General features: G+C 37.1%; 1 long non-coding RNA gene across 2 annotated transcripts in view; it reads right to left on the bottom strand.

Moving 5' to 3' along the window:
- Positions 1-10,916, bottom strand: part of LOC135575627 (uncharacterized) — a 38,556-nt gene that overhangs the window by 7,553 nt on the left and 20,087 nt on the right. Inside the window, exons 3-6 of one of the 2 annotated variants that reach the window (XR_010466762.1) lie at positions 8,021-8,128; positions 5,996-6,049; positions 3,987-4,072; positions 1,978-2,561 (exon numbers count right to left, since the gene is read on the bottom strand). This is a non-coding gene — a long non-coding RNA (uncharacterized LOC135575627). Of the gene's footprint in view, positions 1-1,633; positions 2,562-3,986; positions 4,073-5,995; positions 6,050-8,020; positions 8,129-10,916 lie in introns of those variants that run through there. The other variant, XR_010466761.1, reaches the window with a different exon arrangement.

Raw genomic sequence — 10,916 nt, 5'->3', positions numbered from 1 at the left:
CTAAGAAGGACCATGGAAGGGTGACTTCGTTTAGGAGGGATACCCTTTGTTACCTATGACTGTCATCCCATGTTGTTACTCAGTTGTGTATGGGTATGTGTATTTGTATTTAGATTAAACTTTTGGACCATGTGGGTAAACACATTACAAATTATCTTCTCAAAGTAATATCACATAGGACAAAAAAAGCTGACATAATATTAATTAACTGAAGAAAGAAGAAAATCCATTTTACTACATCATCCACAAAATGCTGCTTTATGAATAATATTTTGTCCTCCCTTCCCATAAAGGCTATCTTGCATGATAAGGGAAGAATGCAGGCTTGTTATTTTGTGGCAACTGTAGTGGTGCTTGTATATATTGAAGCATCTTTAAAAATCATCCCAATGTTACCTTGCATTATGGGATATATAGATCTCTTCATCTGGACAACCCAAAAGAACTGTCAGTGAATCATACTGGTAACTGCACTTCTGTTTTGTCCATTAGGAGTAGAATTGGAATTTTTTAATTGAAAAACCACAATTCTCAGTCATGTCAATTTTGATGCTTTAAAGAAAAATTCAAGCATAAGCTAGGGGACAGCAGCAGTCTCAACAATATTTTAAAGTATCTATCTTCCTTGCTCAGCTGGCTCAAAAATGCACAACCAAACATTCTTACGAAACTTCAACCTGAGAAAAGTTTTAAAGTTCATAAAAATATAGTCCCTTCATACGTTCTTTAAGTTATAGATGGACAAAGTCAGAGGTTTGAATGGGCACTAATTCAACATTAAATTACACCACTGTTACCACACAGCTATTCCCCTATGGACACTTATAACTAACATTCTCATAATTGATCTATACTGTGGCTGCTACCATATATCAATATGATTTTTATATTTATTAAATTATTAGTGTGATTTTACTATAAGACTTAAGGTATTCCATTTAGGATGGAAAGGGTAAGAGACTTCATCACAGGCTTTGCTGCTCTCCCCTCCAAGTCCACTTTCATTTGAATCCTGTTTTACTCCATTCTTAGCTGTACTGAATACCTAGAAACTCTAACACTGCTTCATTCACAAGAGAACAGTTGTAGGATGAGGACCTTCCTTTGTCTAGTGAACCTGCTACCAGCTGCAGTCTGCATTGAAACCAGTGAACATTTGAAGAGAAATCAAATAAGAACAGTATAGGAATTCCAGATCCTGCTCTCCTAGGGACAAACTATATCTTGATTTTATTATTTTCTTGTTTCTCTCCTCTCAAACACAAGAATGATCTACACACTTTAAGCATCACATAGTCTTTGTTTTTGCATATGGATAATTTAAAATAAACTTTTGTTGTTAACTTAGCAAGATACCCTAAACTAAAGGGGAAAGGACTCAGTGCCAATGAGCAGTCTATCCTAATTTAGGTATCTTTCATCCAAAGGTTTTATAGTTACTGACCTGTGTAAAAGTTATTTGCTTAACTGTACAGAATTAACATTTCATAAACTAATGAATATTTTAGTAATTTAAACACATGCATAAACACAAGAAAAACAAAATAGAGGAATTCTAAGTTAAAAAATGAGAGGCTTTCCGAAAGAATAAGTCATTCAACGCAATGGTGCTTTATCAATGCAGAAGACTTACCTCTTACAGCATACCCTGAACCACTTGATAAAGGTTTCTGTTCCACAAAGGAAATGTTATATGCAGTCATCATGCCTGAGCTAACTTTGAGGCTGATGTCACTTCTTGAATTTCTCAAGTAAGAGCTTGATCACTCAAATTCACTTCGCACAATTCTTTGCATTGATTTTCCTTGTTTAGAAATTAAGAAGGAAATTAGGAACACCTACGGTGCATATAAGCTCTAGTAAATATTTAAGGAACCTTAGCACAGTTAAGTCTTTTTAATGAGGGAAGAAATCTTAACTATGCTAAGACACTATAAATACTTGGGTCTCCCAGCCATGCTAGGACACTGTAAGAGCTTAAAGAAATCTTGTTTGTTTAATAAGCCATAAATTCTTAACCATTCTTAAAAGAGCTAAGTGCTATAATCCCAAATTCTTGATTTTTTTGATCCAGTCAAAACAATCAATGGGTCAAAACTGTAAGCCTCTGAAGTTCAGTGTAATTTTCCTTTGTATCACTGGGCCAAAGTCTGCAACCAAAGTCTGTAATCCATACTCAAGCAGATCTGCAGTGGGCAGTGAGCTCAGCCTGCTCTGAAATAATATTACATCTCTTTGCTATTTGGATTAATTTGAACTTAGATATCAGCGCTAAATACTGGTTACCTGAAACAATACCTGAATCCTGCCCCAAGACTTAAATACTGGTTAACTGAAATGTTATCCAAATCCTGCCCCAAGTCTTCTGTGGTACACACTGGAAGTATTTATTTAGGGTCCAGCAAAAAACCTGCAATCAAGCACTGAACTGCCTGCCAGTCTTTTAGTTTCCAAGCTGGTGCCCAACTAGTGACATGTCCTGTGAACCAGGAAGTCTACCAGGAAAATATAGAAGACGTATCCATTGCGTGGTTGAAATCTTTTAAAATAAATGCAATTACCTGTTGGGAAAAAATGAAGACATTATAATACTTCCTAGGCAAAAAAACAGTGTAGAAAAATGCAGCAAGTAATTGTTTTAAAAAAGAGTGCTCTAGATATGTTAGTAAGCTGTATATCAAAACGCCCAGATGAAGTTCCTAAGTCTTACATAGTGCAATGTTGTAACTGCCATGTAAACCATGCCTTTGTAATCAACTATCTGTGTCCATTTCCAGTCCTCCACCCAGTATGCTATTGTTAAAATACACTGTTGTTGTTGTTGTTTTTTTTCCTTATGGTAGTTCATACTAGTAAAATTAATTTACTGGGCCTTCCTGGTTAAATGCCATCAAGCCAAAAACTCAGTTTAACATAATTTAACAGGGCAGTCACTATGAACAGAAGCCTCTGACTGTGCGGCCAGCAAGTTAAAGGGCTTGTGAGGATTGAGACAATGTTCCAGGAAAATTTATAGAATTAAAGTAAACAGATTCATTTAAAATATTATGTCACGGTGATATAGCTGAGAAAATACACATTTATTAGAGAGCAGTGACCTTCTTGCAGTTGTAATAATTATTTCAGGAGGAAAGGAGCTTTTAAAATCACCTAACAAATTTGAGCATCCTAATCCTACACACTGCTGCTTTTGAGTCTTACAGATAGCAAAATATATCCCCTACATACATCAGTATTTCATTAGTAGCAATTCTATGTTTATATGTTTTCTGAATTATCACAGAAAACTAGTTTATGGTCACTAAGAGAACCTTATAAATAGGAAGTAAATTTTAGCCACTACTCATGAGTTAGAATCCTACTGGCTTTTAGATATAAAAGGGCTCTATGTACCAAGGCCCTAAATTTGTAGGATATAATAATCTCTCAGAAGACCTATGGGGTTATTATTGCCAGTGAATGGTTAAACTGCATTTTTGCAGCTTTGAAATTAATCAGATAGCATTACTGAAGAGCATTTAATGCTTCTTATGGACTACTAAACCAGATTTGAGGCTTTGTTTGTTTATTTTTGTTTGCTATGAAATCAACTTAAGCATGAGCAGCTCGCAGCTAGATGCTGTAAAATCTGGTTGAGATGTCTGATGTGATGCAGGGAAACAAACAGACAATGGGTGAAAAAACAGGAGGTACCACACAGTTTCTGTGGTACTGAAAGAAGGTGCAGTAGAACATTTTGAGGCCTTAAAAGGAGATTAAAAAAAGAGTGAAAACCTTGTAATATTAGCCCTGTTTAAGGCAATTCTCAGCTAAAGAGCTCTGAGGAAAATAAATGAGCAAACAAAATAATGTCCAGAGGAAAAAAATCTGTTTCTGGAGCCACATGGAAGGCTGGCATTGAGGGAGGAAGACACAGAGGCCACTAGCATAAGATTCAGCATCCTGGATGAGACATTATTTTATAATAGTACACGTTTTAGACTTACTGAAGTGGCTCCACATGGCCTCAGTTTTCTAGTGTTACCAACTATAAGTACTTAAAAGTGCCAGTCAGTCTTTAAAACATGATGACCTAAAAGTAAGAAATTGGTAAAAATAAATATCCTATATTCTTTAATTCCTATCTGTATGTTCAGAAACATGTCAAAATTGGCTTCAACTTTTTTTTCTCCACAACCATAAAAACTAGAAATCATAATTAGAAACATACATTAAAGAAGTGACATTTCTGTCTTCCATCAAATAATTGTAAGGGCTGGAATAAATGTGCCACTTCCATGCCTATGAACTAATCTGCTTAGTTTCTTCCTGTATCAGTTAGTTTTACTGGAACAAACTGTAATTGTGCCCTTCATTTAATGGTTGCTGTTGCCGGAGTGTAACTCAGCTTAATAGTGCAATTGCTATATACCTAACAAATCACTACTGCTTGAACAAGACCAGTCCCATGTCTACCAGAGGCAAGTGAAGAATCATTACTACTTTTTATTATAGTTATAATTCATAACTAGAATATTACTTCTTTTCATCTAGCAACTTATAATTCCTAAAAGCTATTGAAATCTAATAAAGTATTGCAAGTTATAAAATACCTACTTATTACAAGTTTCCTGGATTTTTAACAAAAACATTTACATATTTAAAAATTGCAAAGCAAATGATATGTTAAACAGCATAAATACATTTGAAAAAAAAATATTTGCAGAAAGGCTAATTCTTTCTTAATAGATTGAAGACTTATTTTATCTGTATGTACTTTTGAAGGATTTTTTATGCATTTTAGATATGAGAATAATTTTTCCATCCTTTATTATTGCTATAAACAGATTAAGTTATTCAAATTATATGTATTATAGATGTAAACATCACATACACAGGCATAGATCTGTACATATTTCAAGATTCTCTTGGCTGGCATGACAAAGAGGATGGACTGGCAAAATGATTGTCTATAGTGAGAAGTTACCTGAGCCATCAGCTGCCCAGCCAGACCTCCTAGCAAACCCAGGAAAGTTTCTGCTCAGCCTTACTCCAGCCTGTTTGGTTTGAACATGGCTCAGATTCCTTTTGACTAATTCTTCCTAGCCATTTTTGCCATGTTATGGTTTTGCTGCATGCTTGCTTTTCCAAGACTGGATTAATCTAGACCACTCAGGGACTTTTTTGTGCTCCTCATAGCATCGATTTTAAGTCACATTTCTGATTACCTTTCTTTCTATATGCTTATTACCACTCCAGAGGCTAGGGCTGTTGGTCTTTCAGACAGCTAGCAATTGCAGCTATTAAAATGTTTGTCCTATGGCTTTGGAGAGAAGGTATCTGAGGTGAACAGATCCTGGTAGACTGGATTCTTTTCCTTTCCTTCCACCTCATTATACCAAAGGAAGAACATCTCCCAGATACACCAGATAGTGTGTTTTTCATACCAAACACTGATGTATTTGGATATTCACAGTTAATACAAAAGTTGTGACCTTATATTTACTCAGTTAGTGTTGATGCCAAATTAGTTTCACAGTAAGAACTACTCAACAGGTGCCAAGGTTGAAACTAGTAAGAATCTGTGAATGCTGTTTTGTTAAGATCAATCGGTAACTTTCTGCATTTAACAGTTTCCAATTAAGCAGAGAATGGCACTTGCTAGAAACCCACCGTGCATTTGTTTTCTTTTTGCACTCAGTAGGTCTCATTTCAGTCATTATCATTGCCTGTACTCAGTAACAAGAGACAAATAAAGAGCCTCTTTCTTTTCAGAAAGGTCACTAACAGCATTTTTACTTTTAATACAGAATTTGTACTGTGAATTCTTTATCTGTTCATTATTTTGACAGCTTTCATACCTCCTGACAGCTATTTATAAAAAAAAAAAAAAAGGTGTTGGAGGAGCATTTCATAGGATGGTGACTTCTCCCAGCTATTTGCTAGTTATCTGTTGCCACAAGGAAAATAATTAATGTATAGTCTGGAGATCTAATGAATCTGAATGTGTACTTACATTATAATGAAGTCCATAGGTCTTAAGCACACAGTTGAGTGCTTGGTTGTCTGTCTAAGTTAAAGAAAATACACACACACACAAAAAAAAAAAAGGCAGGCTTCAAAATTAAATATATTTACAATACATGTTTTCAGAAGTAATCTCTGGAAAGATGTGTATATTTTTCCAGGGATGTTGTCTTTACTTAATAGTTATTAGAGAACCACCAATGTGCCCTTCCAATCCCTAATATTCTGTGATTCTGTGATGCCTTCTTCACCACCCCTTTCTATTTATGTGTGGAAAGGGAGTAATTTTTTGACAGAAAGAGATATAATGAGGTTTGCGATACTCTTCTAGCAGCAGGTATTTTCTGTAGCTTCTGTATCACAGCAATGCTATTCTATTCTATTTTTTCTAGCAAACATGTTAAAGAAACGAGCCTCCATTTATACAATTTGCACAAAACAAAAGGCAAATGGAACTAATTGTAAAATCTTGTACTGGTGTTAAAATAAATAAGCAGTACTACCCCATTCCAGGGGTGTTACAGCAAATATATCATAGCAGTACAGTGCACTACACAGCTGTGTTCATTGGGACATGCCCCCACTTTGCTTTCTGTCACCAGCCAGCCAAGGGATCTGCCTTTAGGTGGTCAACATGCAGAAAAATATGGTTAAAAAAATGAAAATGGGCGAAATCTTCATTGATATGCAGTGCAGTCTGGACTCTAACCCACTTCTCTACCTCAGCCTGTTGTTGGGTTTGCCCCACCTTGCCTTTCTGTGGCTTGTAGCTGAGGGGCAAGGTAAAGCACAGCCCTATGTGACCCTCAGAAAGCTGTTTTGCTCCTGCATTGGGTATTCAGAGCTATAACTATATCAGAAAAATGTCATACCATAGGTAAGATGGCTCTGGTTTCCCCTCAGCAATGCCTTCTGTGTCCAGGGTTCAGTGTTCCTACATACCTACTTGGGTTCTGCTTGCCCTCCTTAGTAGGCAAGTTGCCCAAAGCTGCTAGCATGTGTCTTTTTATGCTACCTGTTTGGGCAGATAGCCCTTGACTTTGGTGGAAGGCTGACCTAGAAGGACCAAACAGAGATGCCACCCTTCTTTGGTGAGGATTTACATTTCTGGGCCATTATCATGATGAGTTTGTGGCCCATCTGTGATGCAGTGTGGGCTCTCCAGCACCAACGGGCAGACCAGCATCATAGGCACGGATTCAAGTGTCCACGTTGTTGGGGGAGGAAGAGAAGGGTAGGATCTCAGAAATATCCTATAAACCAAAATGGCCATTAAGAATCTGTGTTAACTAAAGATCATCGATGCTGTAAATCCCTGATAGGTGTCTGTTGTACATTATTTATTCATTCAGCACCACAAGTGGTGTGAACAGCGTGACCTACCAGTTAATTCACATAACAGTGCTTATATAATCTGCTTTGCAAATACAGCCAGGCAGAGACAGTATCATCCCTAGAGCTAGTGTATTTCAGGAATGATGTCAGACAGTTCTACTCATATATTAAGCAGCAACACTTATTCTCAAAGTACAGTGAAAAGAAATGAGACACGTCAACACACACAAGCCAGTGAGACAGACAGATCTGACCATTAGGTCCCCAGCTCTCAAACTTGATGAAACAGATCCAAATTGCTTTAAGTTGCTTCTTTAACTTGTTTTTCAATATCCATAACATTTGGAAACTATTACACAAACCATAATCCAAATTATTATGGAACAGAGTGGCTAATCTTAGTTCCCTGAACAAGACTCATTTAATATCAACATTGAAGGAGCTGGGGTAAGGAAAAACCATGTCTGGAATGAAAGAAGTTACAAATGTGAGAACTTCGGGTGCATCACATCACACTGATTTTAACCTAAAAGAGACTTGTATATCAAGAAAGTCAAAACACCGATAATAGAACCCTAGTAGCATCTCTGTTTAACTAAATAAACAACATTTTCACTTCTAAAACTCCAGAATCGCGCAACTGACTTTACGAAGACTTACAAAGATTTACTCAACTGACTTGACAAAGAATGAGCGTGGGCTTGGACTCCTCTTCATCAGTTTCAATACGAATATGAAGTTGGAGACAAATAATGGGGGTGTCACCTCCAGTCAGGGCTGTAATAAACTAAATGAAAAAAAACAAAAACAAAAAAAACACACCCAACAAACAAACCAAAAAAACCCCACACAACAAAAACCCAAACACACAAAAAAAAACCCCCACCACAACTTTTTGAAAGTGAGGTTGGCATGAATGTGGCAAGTCAGACCTTTACAGTCTTTTCAGCTGCACTAGAGGTGTGGAAAACAATCCATTTAAGACAATATCCCAAACAAAGACTTTGTGGTGACTCGGAGGTTAATTACAAACAACAGAGGCTCATTATACATTCCAGAATGTTGTTCTCTCACACAAAAGGCGCTCTCACTTGTTAAATGTCTAGCCTAGACTATCAGAAATTGCATTACACTTGCTGCCCCTCCCCTTATTCCCGGACTTTCTTACCCTGGCCTTCCTTTTTTTTTTTTTAATTTCCCCCCCTTCCTCCCATCTCTATTGAAAGATACTAATTAAACACTAAAGCCTCTCAGTTTCTGCAGCACTGCAGGGGAACTCCTCCCTGTAATAAGCTCCAATTACTGGCTGCGACTGCAGCTGATGAAGGATTATCCTCTCACTCAGCTACGGCAAGCTCTAGAGTATAATCTTCAATTAGTTCAATTCATGTAGCACACTGGCAGGCAGGCCACTACGTTTCCCACGACTTACACAAACAGCCTTTCTTTGACACCCCCCAACTCTGCACAGATGGTCCCAGGACTGTCTGTTGCAAAGTTCAGTGCATCTGGCCCCTAAACCCACCTAATGCAGGCAGCAAAACAAAGACTGGGACTCAAGTGCTCTACAGTACCTATTTGTTTCAGTAACAGCAGGCTTCTTTTTTTTTTTTTTTTTAATAAAAGAAAGAGAAATTATTCAAGGAGTCAGAAAACAGGTGGATAAACAAAAAACAACCAACAAATCTTCTGGACTGACACTATAAATCACTTCTAGTCACTTTAACTACGTTCAATTTTTCAAAAACCAGAACAATTTTATACCAATATAAATGATATGCCTGCAACAGGCAAAAGCCAAGGAGGGCGAAATTGAAACTTTAAGTCTATTTTTAGCTCTTTGCCTTTGTTTTTAGGTATTACAAATATTCCTACGACATAGATTTTATTTCTTTTTCCCCAGCATGTCTGGAACAAAGACTGTTGTGAACCCAGATTTAGTCTGTGCTCTGACTTCTTGCTCCTGCATCCTAATATTTTATACGTTCTATATATCAACTTATGCTTAATTTGCTCAGTTGCTGACTATAAAAAGAAACAGTGTTACTTACACAAAGGAAGTATTTAAAAGCAGGTAAAGTTCAACTAATTGTTGGTCTGCCTCTATCCATGTTTTTGATACTAGAAGATTTTGCCATATGAGAACTAAAAACAATAATTAGACTGCAATAGGTGAGTTGCACTGAGTTTGTCATCTCATACACTGAATAATTGTGTTGCCACTGCCTTTGCTTCAGAGGCACTGCCAGGACCTCAACAAGGGCTGTACCTAAAGGCACACTGCTCCTAACACCTGCTTTTATAGCTGGGTATTTACATGTCAGCAGCAATTTCCAAGTGGCTGCCTAAGCAGAAAGAGAAAGGGATTTTTTTTTCCAAAGTAAGGGCTTGTCTTCACCTCTAAAGGGGTCATGTAACCTTGCAAGATGAATTACAGCATTAGCAGTATTGTGAAAAGTACAGTACTGCAATAGTATCTGCATTGGTACTGCTTTCCCATATAGCCTGGATGTAGAGGCCTCCATTTCCAAGCCTGTAAGTCAAAGAAATTTAGCAATCTTGAAATAGCCTTTCCATGCTACAACAGTAACAACTGTGTGGTTTGCATTTCAGTAATTATTCCTTATCTCAGGGCCTCTATTTCCAGGATCAACCACCTTACTCCATGCTTTGTCCCACTAGGACAAATGCCCTTGTGTAGGGACCCTGCTCCCTGCATCCCACACACTGCACCCATCTGAATACAGGAATTCCTAGGATAGCTGCAGTACAGTTAACTAGAGTAGAACTTGGGGTTTTTTTTCTTTTGAACCAGAGCACAATAACTTCTTTCCAAAGTTACAGATTTGATGCTTTTATGTACTTAAGATATATTGGCTATTATACATCCTCAGACCTGGAAAACCACTTGTATGTCTGAAAGTGTATCTGGGTTTATTTTTAACTACATTAATTGATATTAAAAGAGATTATTTTGATTCATTAAGCTTGCTTCAATAATTTATATCATTGTGAGATGGATACCACTATATGGACTACAATCCTAAAACAAACAAACAAAAAGCCAAACCAGACAAAATCTCTGCATTTGTTTTAGCTGGGCTGTTTGTTTCAGACTGTGGCAAGAGAGCCAAAAGTAATGTGTAGGTCTCAATCTGCAAAATCCCAAATACCTCATGCAACTCCCAAGTAAATGCTCTGCAGCCATTCTTCAGTCTTCCACTTCTCTAACTTGTCAAATTACACAGTGCTGTAGGTGTTTTCATACAGGATTTAAAGAAGAAAAAGCCATTGCACTAAGGAACATTTTGTTTATAATGTTTTTTTTTTCAGGACAGAAGTTGTTATTTGCACTAATTCAGAGTTTTAGACTACAAGTACTCTAGGTTTGTACTATGTAAACACATGATGCACAACTTCCAGACAGATGCAGAATAGTAACAAAGAGGATCTGAAAGAGAATAGCCGTCCTTTTTCCTGCAGACCCAGGAGTTGAAAGAATCCACATTGTAGATTTCTAATATTTGGTGGGGATTGAGGCATCCTGCCATTATGAAAACAAGCAAATGTAAAAG

This window comes from Columba livia, chromosome 1 (assembly GCF_036013475.1).
Source record: "Columba livia isolate bColLiv1 breed racing homer chromosome 1, bColLiv1.pat.W.v2, whole genome shotgun sequence".
Lineage (NCBI taxonomy): Eukaryota > Metazoa > Chordata > Aves > Columbiformes > Columbidae > Columba > Columba livia.
Note: the sequence above shows the minus strand (reverse complement) of the source record. Positions and strands in the feature narration are given on the sequence as shown.